The sequence below is a fragment of the Falco rusticolus genome, chromosome 12, assembly GCF_015220075.1.
Source record: "Falco rusticolus isolate bFalRus1 chromosome 12, bFalRus1.pri, whole genome shotgun sequence".
Lineage (NCBI taxonomy): Eukaryota > Metazoa > Chordata > Aves > Falconiformes > Falconidae > Falco > Falco rusticolus.
The window spans coordinates 21059326-21074378 of NC_051198.1; the positions used below are offsets into that span (position 1 = coordinate 21059326).

Consider the following 15053-nt stretch of genomic DNA (forward strand, 5'->3'; position numbering starts at 1 on the left):
AACAGCATAGTTGGTAGCAGTCTTGGTGCTTCAGCTCCACAGTTCCCCTGCAGAGAGAGGTGCGACCTTCAAGAAGGAGTCAGGAGGTCTGGTTTGGAGTCTGTGTATCTGGTTTGGCTGAATCATGGAAAAAGCACCAGCCCTTTTGGTGTGTGCACCAGCCCACAGGAACTATATTGGACATGGCATTGCATGCCTGCTTGGTGTCTTAGGTGGTATGGGCTGGTTGGAGATGTGACATGAAATCTCTTGTTTGGTAGTTTCCCACTCTTTGAACTCACCTTTCCCTGTATGTTTGTTTGGTATCCTGAGATATTCTGGTTGTATTGCAGGTTGCTGTTGCATTGCATGCGTGTGTATTAGGTCCCCATTGGTTGCTTCTGTGATAGTAATTGTTGATCTTGTGTCTCCTTCCATCATCTGAAGAAAAACCACTGAGATGAAGATGTGGGGAGAATTTTAGTCACCCTGGACTTGGAACAATGAACTGTGTCCACTGGAAATCATTCTGGGGCATTGCATGGCCAGAATCCCCCAGTATTCCCAATACTGCTGTCACACCACCTTCACATCCTCACAAAGAGCTCTCTGAATTGCTATTCCTTTTGCGTAACAGTGGGGAAACTTATAGCTTGGTGTAACAGATTTCTAGGAGACCGACAATTCAGAAGTATCTTATATTTCAAAGTGTCAGGGAAGACATAATGCCCCTAACATTCTTTTTGTAGAGGGTTTGTTGGTTTTCTTTTTTATTTTATTTTAATTTTTTACATTTCTGGTAAAGAACTAGTAAAATATAGAGCACATATGGAAATGGCAGACGTTGTTGTTGGGGTTTTGAATTTTTTTTGTTGTCCTTGTTTCTAAAATTAAGCACATGGAATTTGCAAGATCCTGCAAAGAATTCAAATGATATTGCACAGTCATGTGTTCAAGGAATCTTTTTAATTTAATCACATATATAGCGAACAGATCCAGATTTTAAAAATTACATTGTAGTAAGGAGAGACAAACCAAATGGGGTAAAGACAAAAGACTGCTGAGTATCTATGATTGTACTTATTAAGTTTAGGTTTTGCTGCTGGCATTCTGTTGTTTTTCCTTTTTTTGGGGGGGGTGGGTGGGGGTGGGGGGGCGGGAGGTTGTCCTTCATGTTCTTCCCTGTGTAAGAAAGTAACCTGTGGTATCAGCTGTTCTGCTTATGCCTTGCAAAATGTTGGTAACTGAAAATGGGGTCACGTGAGCAAAGTAGGTCCCTCGGTGTGTCAGAAAACTAACAGTGCCTTTTTTCATGTGGGTAAGTTATGAACCCATTACACTTGCATTCATGCACGTGGGTAGTAAGTTTTTACTCTGCCACTGTATGTTTCTTAGTATGTTTCTGAGCTGGGTGGTAGGAGGAGTAGTGATCTCACAGCTTGACCAGAGATGCACCAAATTTGGGTTGGCGGGACAGTGTTCTGATGAGTTGTCTGACACAGGACCCCATAAGACCAGCTAACTGTATTAACTTATGCTAGCTCTTGCTGCGTATACACCATAAAACCCCCTTTCTTGAATGTTTTAACTTCTGCACCTGCAGAACCTAGGCTAGACCTTGGAACTACTACAAAACTTTTTGAGGTAATTTTGGTGGCATGTCCTATACCACTTCAGAGCAAGCGCTGCTCAGGTCAGACACTGAAGTCAAGTTTATGCTTTGTAACTGAAAAAGATGTGCAGCACGTGATATACCTGTATATGATAGTCCTTTAATAGTTTCTGACACTAAGTTTAATGAAGAAGTCGGAGAGAGAGAGAGAGGTGCACAGAGAGTGCAGATCTGAAAAGCAATGAACGCAGGCGTATATGCATTATATTACAGTTGTTTTCCCTCGGGGTTTTTGTTATTGTTGTCCGTTTCACAAACTGTGAACCTGTAATTTTTCATGTTCTGTTCTTTGGTCCTCTCTGCCAGAGAGACTCAATCTATCATGTTAAAAAAAATCAATAAAAGGTCTAGAGGTTTATTTATAAAGTAGAGCATGGAGAGAGGGTGCAAAAATGCCATTAAAATGGCAGTTTAGCGTTAGCTACATCTCTTTGGGACTAAGCTCCAATATTTTAAACTATTAAAATTGTTACAAGAGTTCTTTCAAAGTACCACAAATCACAGTAAAGCTTTCTAGTTGAAACTTGCCTTTATGTAGCATGCTGGAATTCAGCATATATATGTTTTTGGAGTGTCTGATGCTGCCCTCAAACACCATTTTAGCATACATTTTAGAGCTTTATTACAGTTAATAATCTTACAGGTTTATGCTCATGTGAAAATACATGGATGCAAGAAGTAAGAATTTATTTTCCTTCAGAAGCATGAGTATATCTGTCTTTGTGCAGACACAGCTCTTAGCAAATTAATTATTTCTGAGAAGTCTGCAGGCTTCTAATGTAATTCATCAGGATTGCCTGGCTTGGCACATGCTACTTTGTCAGAGGAACTTACAAATTCAGGTGGCTGTGGGTTATTTTATGACACAGCAGTTTTCACCAGTGATGTGATGGTCATCTACTCCACATTTCCAATCCAAAGAAATAAATATGTCCCTCTGCTCATAAATGTGATGCTGAAGAGTTTATGGGGTAGTATCTGTATTAAACCACTCAAATATCAGAAGCAGTATTTTGAAGTGTAAGTTTTGCCTCCCCCCAGCACCTTCTGACTTGTTTTAATAGCTGAAAAAGATTGATCTTGAAACTATTGAGTTTTAAATACAAATGGCATTGTATGATTTTGTGTTGTTACATTCCTTTATCCTGGGACGAAAAGAATTGTCAATATCCTTAATTTACTTCCAAAAATGCCCAGAAAAAAAATTGGTGAATGCTATTTGGGCCAAAAGCAGGCTTTTCCATCTCCAGGAGACAGCACAGACTGCCGGAGAGCTTGGCTCTTGGTAGGAGCTGTGGGAGCAGGCTACATAAATGAACATGACAGAAGGCAAAAGAGAAACTCCAACTCACCAAACATTTGTGTGTGGTATAAATACGCACCTGTCACACAGTCCTATTCGTGCATAGAACTCAATAACCCAATCCATCATTCCTGCATTATTCATCCATCAATTTTTCATTTTCTTGCTAACCCACAGCCCACTTGTAGCTTACTTGCCACCATTGTTTGTGTACATTTTCCCCTTTCCTGGCTGTATGAAATTGGAGTACAGCAGTGATCCCAGCAAGCTGAAAAAAGTAAAGCTATTAACATGGCCCTTTCACTGTTAATTAACATCTGAAGTTTCAGAGAAAGGGACCTAGCCTGTGTAATTACTGTGTGGTTAAAAATCTGTGGAAAATTCATGCTGGTACTTGGAAAGTGAAGATGCAAAAGTGAAACCACTAAAGCTGAAAAGAATACATATTTTTCTATGTAAAGACAACTAAAATGTGTTTTGCAAGGTGCTTCTCAGTGCAAAAAGGAAAGACTTCAGTTTTGTTATACAGCTCTGAGTAGAAATGATTGTTAGCTTCCCTGCTTGTGAAAAAACAAGCAAGTAGTATTAGTGAGGGTAAAGAAGAGCATCATGGAGTTCCCTTGTGAAGCCCTTGCAGTCTGAAGTCACCAGCCCCTCGGAAACCAGGGTTGCAGGTGTGTTAATTGGGTTTGGCCAGATTGTCATTGCTGCCAGCTGAGGCTGGCTTCCCAGCTCAGCTCTTCTGCCCCAGCTCCTGAGCTTGCTGTGGCCAAGGAGGGGGACACATTGGCTCCCTCACCTCTGGGTGCCAGGCAGTGCTGCTGTGCCCGGACCCTGTGCCCAATACCACAGATAGGGAAGGGAGACTAATGGGAGGTGTGCAAAGAGGCAAATGAGAGAAAGAAATGCAGACCAAAGCGTTAGGCTGAGTCTTTTGGAAGGCATTTGTTGGCAGTGATATGGAGGTTGCTTGAGACTCTTTAGGAAGGTTGATACCATTGTAGAGAAATGAGGGTCTTCTCCTCTAGTCATCCTGAAGCTCTTGGAGCTGTTGTGGAAGTTACTCCCAGCCTACGTCTTTGTTCACAGAGCAGCTATCCACCAGGCTTCTGATGCCCTGTGAATTCAGTCCACTGGCTTCCACTTCTCCCCCTCTTGGTGCTGGCTATGTTTTTGGGTTACCGGGAGGCCTTTCTGCGCAGCTTTCCCTCTGTTTCTCGCAGGATTGTTTTGTTCTTTTTGTCATCCTCTGTGAGTGATGTGGAAGTGTGTGAGGAAAAGCAGGTTTTTGGTGCTGTCGTTGAGGACCACAGGCTTGGAAGGTGTGCTGAGCTGGCACTGCAAACAACTGGTATGTGCTCTGGGTAATGGGTGAGATCTGTTGGATTAGCTGAACAGCTCTGTCTTGGCTCTGGATCGTACCCAAAATTAAGCTGCTCAGGTTTGTGTAAGGGGTAGTTACTGAGTGCTTTAGCTCCTAAAATTTCTTTGGGAAGAGCACTGCCTTTTGCTGGCTGCCTGCGGGGCGAGTCCACTCAGACACGTACCTTTCACTGCACAGTCTTTTTGCTGGGGCTGGGGCATGGACCAGCTCCTGGAGGAATCACCCATTCCACCAAGTGAGTTTTTCCTGCTGTGGTAATTTGGGACCCTCCTTTCCTCGGGGGGTGGGGTGGGGGTGTGTGTGTGTGCGGAGGGAAAGAAGAAGCCTTTTTTTGTGGGTTTGCCATAGGGAGGAGGTGGTGTGTTTTAGGATGTTCTGCTGACCCTCCTGAGGTAAACAGGCTGGTGACTGGAAAGCACTGTCCTGCAGGTCTGATCCCTTACAGGCTGGTGGTCTTGTTTGTGTAACAGCTACTCTCCAACACAATTCAAGAAGTCACCATTTAACCAAAATGGTGAAGTCATCTGGTTTTGGCTTTGAGGAATTTCCCCACCAGATCTGATCTGTTGGTCTTGCTCAGGTTATGCAGGAATGTCAGCCTTAGCCCTCTGCTGTGCCTGGGGCTGAGCCTGCAGTGACGGGGAAGGGCTCTCTTGCCTCTTCTAATCTTTCTGGCATAAGAGAGGAAGTGGTAGATACCAATCTTCTTCTCTCCACATCCTTCCACGTGTGTCTTACTGGTGGCCACCCAGGCTGTCCCCTAGAGATGCTACTCTACCATGACTAATTTCCTGACTTCTATTTTGAAAATGCAATCATCAAAGTTGTACAGGTCAGCTGGGGCAAGCTCCAGCCGCTTCTGTATCTGAAAACCTAGAAAGCGTACTTCAGGGCAGAGGTGTTGGGGATGGGTTCGGTTTTGGGTATTTTTTGAGAGTTGAAGACAGGGAGGACAGTAGCGAATGTTGAGGATTTTAATAATTTGGGTAGCTTGATTTCATATTCAAGACTAAGGGCATTGGAAATAGGTGCAAACTCTGCCAAGTATGAAGACGAAGGCTGTGATAGTTAAAAAATTATGGTGTTAATTGTAATGCCTTAAAAGCTCAGAGTCTGACTGGTGAGATGATACACCTGTCTAATAAACATTACCCTGCCTTTCCTCTGCTGTTTATAGAAATATTTTTTGTTGGTAATTATTTTGTGGACAGCACTACTTACGTGACTGTGCGTGTTAGATATAACTCTGGTTAAACTTCCTTGAAGAAGTATTTTAACTAGTAGTGTACAAGCATGTGAATATAGCCAATTCTTTATGCATTGTTTTCCCAGCTATGAGAATGTTCCAGTTAAGGAAAATACAGACTTTTCACAGCAAGTAAATGCTACTCTAGGGAGAGGATTTTGTGTTTTCTTGTGTTGGGTGCTCTCTTTTTGGAATGTGTGTGTTTTAAGAAAGCTAACGGAATAAAAATCCTTGCTTGGAAGTACTGGTGATTTGGTAATGTAAGGTTAGATATTTATATTACTTCTATTTATTGTGTGCCACTTGTTTAAAAACAAACAAATTCTAGTTTGCATTTCATGGGTGCATAAAACTGCACATGTTGTAGAATACAAAGCACAGAGCAGAATGACAGAAGTAAGCTTTAATTGTAGTAGATGCTCCAAATTAACTGAGGTGCCTGGGGAAGCAAATTTAGAAAGACAAGAATTAAGACAGGTCCCTCCTTTATGAGTAATTCAAAAGTCAGGAATCAGCTAGAAGTAAATCTTTAAGGCTAGTACAGTTTCAATATGTGAAAACCATTTTTACCAGATCTTGCATTTATTGACAGAACTATAAATAAATGCAGGATAATTTTACTGAGCTCTGTGGAGTTTCTGCAGATCGTCACCAGCCCCATCATCAGTCCAACAGCTCTTGGAGTCTTGCCTCACTTCCTCCTTGGGTGGAAAAGCCAACCCAGTTCTCAAAAACTATGGGGAAACAGGGTATTAATCTTAGATAACAGAGTTCTTGATTTTTTGTTGTCTGTCTTTTTTTTTTTTTTTTCTTCCCCTTAAATTGGAAAAAAACCAAACCCAAAACCTTCCTGGCAGATTGTTTCTTGGGAATGCTGGGAGAAATGGTTAACTGAGGAGTTTTCTGTTACCAGCCTTAGGTCCAGTGTTTGACTCCAAAAAAGCAAAATATAGACTGACCCTCTCGCCTGCCCCAGCCTCTCGGAAACCTGCCTGAGCCCTGCAGCCAGCCCAGCCTGAGCACCCGTAATGGGGGGCTGGAGCACAGGAAAGTTAGTGGTTTGGTAAATGAAGTAAAAGGGAAAGTAAAGTTCCCACTGTTTCAGTGTGGCAACCAAGAGAGAAGCAATAGGCTTGGCTGTACGTTAGTCTAAAAACAGGGTTGGGAACTTCCTTGGATGGTATGAACTTGGCTTTTTTGCAGGGTACTGCTTTTTGATTGCCTGGCTCTTTAGGAATTGTTTCATTATCATTTAATCTCAGGGAAAAGTGCTACAGTCAGTTACCTAAAGTAACATTTTTGTTAAAGCCTTGCCCCAGTGTAAAACATTTGAAGCTTAAAAAGAAAAAAACCCCAAACCACAGCCCACTTTTTTTCTTTTTTTTCCCTTCTTTAAAATTGTCTTGAAGATCTGACAGCAAGTTGTGAAATGGTTGTGACGCTATCTTGACTTAAGCCACGAGGTATCTGAGACTTAAGTATCAAGACTGAACTCCAGGGAGTGCCATCATGCAATAAGCAGACCAGTCAAACACATCTGAATTGCTGCCTACTCAATTTAGATGCTTTCTGGGGCCTTCTAGGGTTTTACAGGATTGGGACCACAAATTAGCTTCTCCATACACTGCAGGTGACCCTTGGCTGAACAGGGTAAAGAAAAAAAAAAATAGCATGCGTGCTCATGGAGACAGAGAAAGTAAGAAGGCAGCTCGCCTTTAACTCCTGGCAGCGCAGATTTTATTGAATTGCTGTGAAGAGGCTTTTGGTGAGATGCAAAACCGACTTGTCCTAGCTTCCTCTGCTCATCCCAGCACTGAAGTGCTACTGTGCCTGTCCTGTGTTTCTTGGGTTAAGAAAAGTTAAGCGAGACAGCAGGAAGGGAGGATGTAAACTGTGCTTACTTCTCGGAAGGAGCAGGAAAATAATGACATCACTGCTTCCCCCCCCCCCCCCCCAGCTCTGAGCAATCTTAACATTTATGTAGCTGTTTTCATCGTAACTATTTCATGAAGAAAAAAGTATATATTCTGTAGTGCTTGATGTGGTCATAGTCTTAACTTTTTACAGTGGTGGTTTATACAGACATGGTAACTGCTTTGAAATGGTATTTGTTTTATTACAGACCTGATTAGTTGGGAGGAAATGGGAATTACAAATTTTAATAACAAATTTAATAAGTACTGGTAGTGTCTTCCCCCCCCCCCCCCCCCCCCATCCGTTGAAATGTCTTCTCCTTGCTTTTTTTTTTTTTTTTTAATATGGCATCTATGCATGTTATCCACTGAAATAGTGTATGAGGCAGTTGTAATTCAGCATTTTGTGTGGTAATCCATTTCATCAAAAAAGGACTGTGAAACTTTTAATAAAAAGTTTAAAAAGTTCCAAAAGTTCTGGCTCTGGAATCTCACTTTTTTCTTATGAAAATTTTGCTTGGTGTAATTCTTTTCAAGAGGTTCTGCTGCTTTCAGGAAAAAAACGATGCTCAATGAATATCATGGGATAATACAGAAGCCTTTGTAGGATGTGCACTGACCTACCTAAGAAACCCAAGAGAGGTAATTACAACCTTTCTTAGTCTACATGTAAATGCACTTTTGGAACGTTTTTCCATGCAAAGAATGTGAAACAGTTACATTTTGGAATGTATACCTATATGGAAAATGGACTGTAAAACGTAAGATGCATATTTCAGGTGATTTTTGATGAGTTCCTGATTAAAAAAAAAATAAATTATAGCATATGAAATTATTAGGCATTTTTACTAGGGTGTAAGAAAGATTTATGCTGTAATTTATGCTGTAAAATATTGCTGCAACCCAGTTTACAACTTGACAAATCTGGTTTTATAGGGCTGAATTATAAGGGATACCTCATTATTTGAGGGGAAAACTTTATTGTTGTTTTTGGCACCCTGGTCTCCTCTTTGGTTGGGATGTGCTCTGCAGGAGCTGCTTTGGGCAAGATGTCTCAGCTGATGGTTTTTCAAGGGAGCTGTGCAGGATGAAGTCATAATTAAGGATCACATCCTGGCAAGCCTTTCTTACCACATGTGGTCACTGATTTCAAGTTGAATGCTTGCAGTCCTCATTGCTCCTCTGGGTCAGAATGTAGGTGTTAAAAGCATGGTCTTCTACTTTATTGTCAGCTATTCTTTACTGATAGTCTATATCAGATGTTGTCTACTGATAGTGTATATCAGGTAATGTATATACTGTATCTGTAGCTAAACAAAATACAGCTACACCAAAATTACAAGTACACTGCTGGCCTTTTTTTTTTTTTTTTTAAAAAAAAAAAAGCACCTGTATTCTTTCCTTCTGCACACAGACCTCTTGATTGCCTCTTGCTTTAAACTCAAAGCAAGCCCTGGTACAGTGTATTTGGAGTGTGATCTGGCATTATGGCTTGCAGCAGACAGTAGGGAACACCACAAAATTCCCATTATTTGCTCAATTTAGGAAGTCTAACCAAAATTTTGGGTAGCAAATACGTCTTCAACCATCTTTTGAGACTGTGGTATTCTTACGTTGTTCACAGGTTCTTAGTTGAGAAACAACTACAAAAAAGTTAAGTTTGTGCATTTGACTGAACTGAAGAGCAAATTTTAGCTGGAAATAGTATTTCTTTATAAGGTAATGAGATTCTTGTGTGAGGGGTTTCTGTTTCCCCTGCTGCCCTGGCATGCAAAGTGATTGATCTTAAGCAAATTATATATACTTGTAACTACAACCATATATGCAGACATATGAGACCATGTGACAAAGGAAAACAAAAACGCAGGGTTTGAGCTCAGCCAGTAAATATTCTGGGAACCTTTTCTCCTTGTTCCTGGGAGAGAGAAGTCTCAGCTTCGCCTGATGCCGTCTATGTGCTACCTGGCCCTGGTGGCTCCACAAATGCTCTTTCTAATGTGTTGTGCCTGCCACGCTGGAGGAGTAAGGCATTGCCGGATGGCTTATGTGGTCAGGTACAAGTAACAGATGGAGCATTTACATTAAGATGAATCTTGTATTTAATACTTAAAATTACTTTGTGGTAAGCACAGCTTTAGAAGTTTAAGAAGAGTCAGTTTGGTGTGTGGTGAATGTGCAGTATGTTATGTGCTTAGCTTCAACTATAAACCATTTGCTGAGTTTTAGTGACTCTGATGTTTAGCCTTTGCCCCCTCCCCCTTTAGACATCAGTAGCCAAGTGTTTTGCCTCTGTATGTAGCCTCAAGCTGCATTTTTCTGATGTCGTCATCAGATCAAATTATTTATAAAATGAGGACATCCTTTTGGACCTCACGTGTAAACAGTCTTAAATATGTGCACAGGCAGTGAGATTCTGGTCTCTTTATCCATAGCTGAAGCCCAAATATTAATAAATACTAACATTAAATAGTGGGGGGTTTTCCCCCTCCGAAACTTTTAAGTTTTTCCTTTAAGGCTCAGATTTCTTCTCTAGATTACCTGGAGAAAAACTTCCACCTTGCCCATGATCAAGTTGCTGGTTGCAGTATGTCTCTGCTGCCATGATTTATCATGAGTTACGGTAAACAAGTGAATTCTTTCGGAGTGGTTCCTAGTGGCCAGGTATTAGCGTAATTGAAACCATGGCTGCAATTGCTGACGCATGTGTTTGAGGGTAGGATCTGCCATTTTCGGGCTGTGTGATGACTCCAGGTCTGTTAATTTTGGAATTAATGGTGAGATCTGGAAGCCTGCTGCCAGCCCACCGAGGTGCCATTTAAAATTTCCTTGGAGCCAAGTGTGGTATTGGACTTCGCTTATATGTAAGACATCTGAACAGGCTACAAAGTGTTCCTCTTACAGTAGGGATTTGGGGGTGGTGGGGAAGGACTCTCAAGATCAGGCTGGTGTTGCCTCAGGCCCCTGCAGTGGGGAGACACTCTTCTTGTTCTCTCTGCTACATCTTTTTGCATGCGATGTGCTGGAGTCCTGGGAGGTGCGCATCGGAGCGTTTGCCTTCAGCTGGAAGGGGAGGTGGGAAAGCAGGAAGCAGGATGCTGTAAAACAGGAGCTGAGAAAGGTACATCTTACATAGGTTTTAAAGGTACTGACTGCTGCCAGGGCAACTTCATTTGTGTGTTTGTTTTAGCTTTCTGGCTTTCTTTTTTGGCTTTTTTTAACAAAACTTCTAACATCTTCTTAGCCAATGATGGCAAGCTTTGCAAATCAAAGTCAAATCTGAGCATAGCACTGCTCTTGAGTGAGCTGTGCTAATCTAAGATGAGCTTCTGTTTCCTGCTTAGAGCTTCTCCCCCGTGCTCTTGTTTGGCACATGTACAGTACTGCGTGCTGACAGACACCTTTGAGACACAAATCAGTTAAAGAAGTGTATGTGGCAGCAACTGCTCCAAGCTCAGTATTTTGTGTGCTTATTGGCTACCTACTCATGGTTAGGATGCAGGTGCTCGGAGTTAGGTAGGGTAGAGAGGAGTTCTACATTTGAGCGTTAACATCCATAACGGAGTGGTCTTGGGTCCTTTTTGTGTGTTCCCGTGATCAGACAAAACATGTAATCCCCGTAAGGAGTCATACAGTGCAAGCGTGCGAGCAGAGTGTTTTGGGTAGCAAATATGTTGAACTGATACCATTGTGAGTAGGTCAGCTCTGTGGTTTGTGTAAAAGCAGCACCTTCAAGACCCTGTGGTCTCATCTTCCATCAGCAGCTCAGTGGCTGACTTTCACTTTCTTAAGGGTAAGAGAATCGATAGAGAAGAGAATTTGCCATCGGTTCTGGCTTTCTCTCTACATTTTCCCAGACAGTTTGGCCTCCACAAATTGTACAGCCTCCCTTTTCTCTGCGTGGGAGAGTACAGACTGCTGCTCACGGCAAGGGGGAGAGATTAACATTCATCTGTTCTCTCCTCGTTCTCTTTTCCATCCCGTGGGCATGGGAGACTTATGAATGTACCATACCGCTCCTTTGGGGAGTGTTTCTGCTCATTGCCCTGGTGACAAGACCACAGAGACACTGGTAAGGTTGTGTGAGTTTCACGTTGCTGATTAAATAGGCACATGAAAAAGCAGAGTGCAGTAGCTCCCTAGAAGAGGTCAGAGGGGAAGATGGAAGGACCAGCATAAGCCTTAGGTGTTTTGCTTGCAAAGAAAGAAATCTCCTTTTCCAGAGTCAGGCGCATTGAGGGCTTAATGCAAAGTCTGCCTCCTCACTTGGGTCTCTCATTAAAAGTGGTATGAGTTTATTTTGCAAGAGCTCTTCTCTGAGCAGACATATTTATGCTTTTGATTCTTACTCTGTGTTTTAATGTTGCGCGTATAGCCAGGAAATCTGATAGGGAATATAGAGAAACAAATGTTTAACAAAAAAAAAAAAAAAAAAAAAAAAGGCTTTGCTGGTGTGGAAGCTAAAGCTGATACTGTACATGCGTGTGCAGTCATAGCGGTAGTTAATAACGCTCAAATGCATGATCAGGAGATTCAGTTTCACTTTGGCAGGGACAGGCAAGGTGTCTTGCAAACACATTTCCCCATAGCCCTGCCGCAAGGGGACCTCTCTGACAGCGTTGCCCTTCGGTGTGTGTTTACCCTTCACAGAAGATGGGTACAGAGGTGGGTGCATGCTGTGAGGGGTGATGGATCTGCTCACATCCACTTCCTTCTGTGTGAACACCAGCCTCAGGCTGCCTATGCAGAAAAAGCAGTTGTCCCCTTGTCGCCAGTATCTCCTGCTGCTACCAAATTAGAGGATTTCTGTCAATTAACAGGCATTCTGTCTGCCCACTGCCCCCCGTCTCCTGCCCTAACGCGGAGTGGTTGATAGCATTTACTAATTTACGACTGTGGAAGGTTTGTTCTCAATGAACTGCAATCAAGAGATCTTGCTCCTCCTTAACTTAGTAGCCTCTGCAGGAAAGAAGGCAGTGGGCTTCTTCCCATCCTTTCCAGCACTACCTGCTGCCTAGTGGGATGTGATGAGCCAAGTGCCACCACCACTGTGGCCTGGAGGTGAGAGAGCTGCTAGCGTGGATGGTGGCTGCGAGAACTGCAGAATCTGGGAAGTCTTAGGAGTGCTCAACCAACATCTCACATGAGGCAGTGGAAGGGTACCAATGCAGTGGGTTTTTGACAGATACAGTGAAAATTTTACCTGGGGTAGCATGCGTATTGCTGACAGTGGCAGGGAATTTCTGTGGAGCGGCTTGTTGAACTTCTAGAAGGATGTTACTAACAGGCATCAAGTGTGGTGAGGTCAGTACAAGAGGAACAAAACCTCCCATTCAGGTAAAAGCAGGGGAAGGGAAACACTGCCATGTGTGGGACTGGTTCAGGCTAAACTGGTCTGTGCAGTAGTTTCTGCAGCTCTTCAGAAACACGCTATAGGGTTGAGCTTCTTAGCTCCAACAGGTCTACGTTCATGTTCCGGTCAGGCTTTGGGAAAGCAGGAACAGCACCATCTGTGTCCCACTTCATTTGAAAAAAAAAAAAAAAAATTAAAAAAAAATTTTGAATGCCAGCCATCTGCTAATATTACATCCAAGCTCTACCCCCATATCTGGGGGCAGAGGAGGGAGGTGGTTTCTGTAGGGGGAGGCACTGTTTGGAGTGGGAGAGCTACCTGTACCTGGAGGTGCTGCTGGATCCAGAAACCATCAGAGGAGCATGTGCAGGATGGCCTGGCATCTCTGTCCAGCCACCTTCTGTGGTACTGAAACAGTCCTGCTCAGAGAGGGTGAATCCAAGTCCCACCCTGCTAACAGAGTCCATGGCGCTTGGTTTACGGATCATTAAGAGGAGATTTGAGCATTTCTGTGATGTGGTTACAGAGTAATGGGAGTGGTTACGAGCCACTGCGTTGGTGGCTGAGGTAAAAAGACAGTCGTTGCTTTTTGCTTGTAGCCTGGTCATCGAGTGTACAGTGTTTTGGAAACAGATCAGGTTGTGGTTTTCTACAAGTTGGCTATTAAAATAGGCCCGCTATCTTGATGGGAACTAACACGAGCTTTCAGCCAGACTCAGGAAATGAACAGCCTCTGTTCTCTGTAATTCTTTTCATCCCAGATCTTTACCAGCAAATGTCCAGTGAGTTTCGATTTGCTTATGAAGGTGCTTTTGCTGAAGTCAATGTGTCATTTTTCTGTGATGTATTTCTGTCTTCCTTTCTTTTATAGAAGCTGAGTGCAGCTTCTGTCGTAGTAGCTCTGTGTGAATGTGAACACAAGGCAGTAGAGAGTTAAAATAAAAAAAATCCATTAATTAAAATATTTACATTGGAAGCTGCAAAACATTTACTCTTCAAGTAAAACAAACTTCCCCATTGTTCTTGCATGATTGCTGCAGTTTCTCTGAAAATAGCCAGGAAGAGGTTGTGTTCTGAGGAATTTTACTGGGTTGGCAGGGGAATAGGAGGGTAGGGATACTCAAGTGGGCTCTTGGTCAGTGTCTCTCTTTTGTTCAAATTTTTGTCACATGGGCAAAAGATCTCTTCTTCATAGAAAAAACAACAACAAAAGAATCCCCACCCCCACCCCAAATGGTGGAAGTATATTGTCATACTGTTCTGGTAATGCAAAAAAATAAACGAACATCAGTAGAAGATGAGAATGGTATTTAATGGTTGAAAGGTTTATTTATAGTGCTTGAAGTGTACACTTAAAGGGAAAATAGAGAAGCATCCCTGAGCAGGCAGTCTGGACCCTGGCTCCCAGGCAGCCCTTCTGGCTGGGGACTTAAGTGCCACCATCCCCATTTTGCTGGCAGGGAAATGGAAGTGCAGCATGGTGAAGGATGTCACCTTTCCCTGGTGCTGAGCACCTGTGGTTCTGGCTGGGGTCTGTTGGCATCACAGCTGCTTGGTGTCCAAGGAAAATGAAGCGAGGGTGCAATCTGGGGATGTCAGACCACTAAAACATAATCAGGTTTTTTGCATCTAGTTTTGTACTTTAGGCACAGGGATACTGTCAGTAGCATCAGTCCAGGACAAGTAAGCAAACATGAAAACTACTTGCTTCAAATCCTTCCATTCCTGCCATATCTCTCCCCAGATAAGTGGACTGAAAAATTAAGGGTTGGTTGTTTTTTGATTTCTATTGGCTTTTTTCTAAGTAGTATTCTCTCATACAGTGTACTCTTTCACATTTACACAGTTCTGGCCTTTTCCATCCTGGCACTGGACTATCAGGCTTCTAGGGCTTGTGGGCAGGATGCTGAAAAGGCTAAAAGGGTGTGTGGAGGGATTGGTAGGTTTGATTTTTTTAGATGCTTGATTCGCGTTTCTTACTCTAGGCAGACTTACGCTTCTCTAAGTTGCCAGATGAGAGGTCACACTTCTGCCCTAGTGACTTGTGGACTGGCTGGATTGCAGCTTTATAGATAGAGATATAGTCTGTGTGTGTGTGTGTGTGTATATATATATAACTTTGCTTAATAGTGCCATAGAAAAGCGTTTCTTCAAGCCCAAGTCTATCGTGACTGAATTTTATTGACAATTCCAAGATTGCAGTTTT

The 15053-nt window shown here is 42.7% G+C and overlaps 1 protein-coding gene across 10 annotated transcripts in view; it reads left to right on the forward strand.

Moving 5' to 3' along the window:
- TRERF1 (transcriptional regulating factor 1) overlaps positions 1 to 15053 on the forward strand; it is a 100775-nt gene that overhangs the window by 13303 nt on the left and 72419 nt on the right. The gene's annotated exons all lie outside the window — the stretch shown is intronic.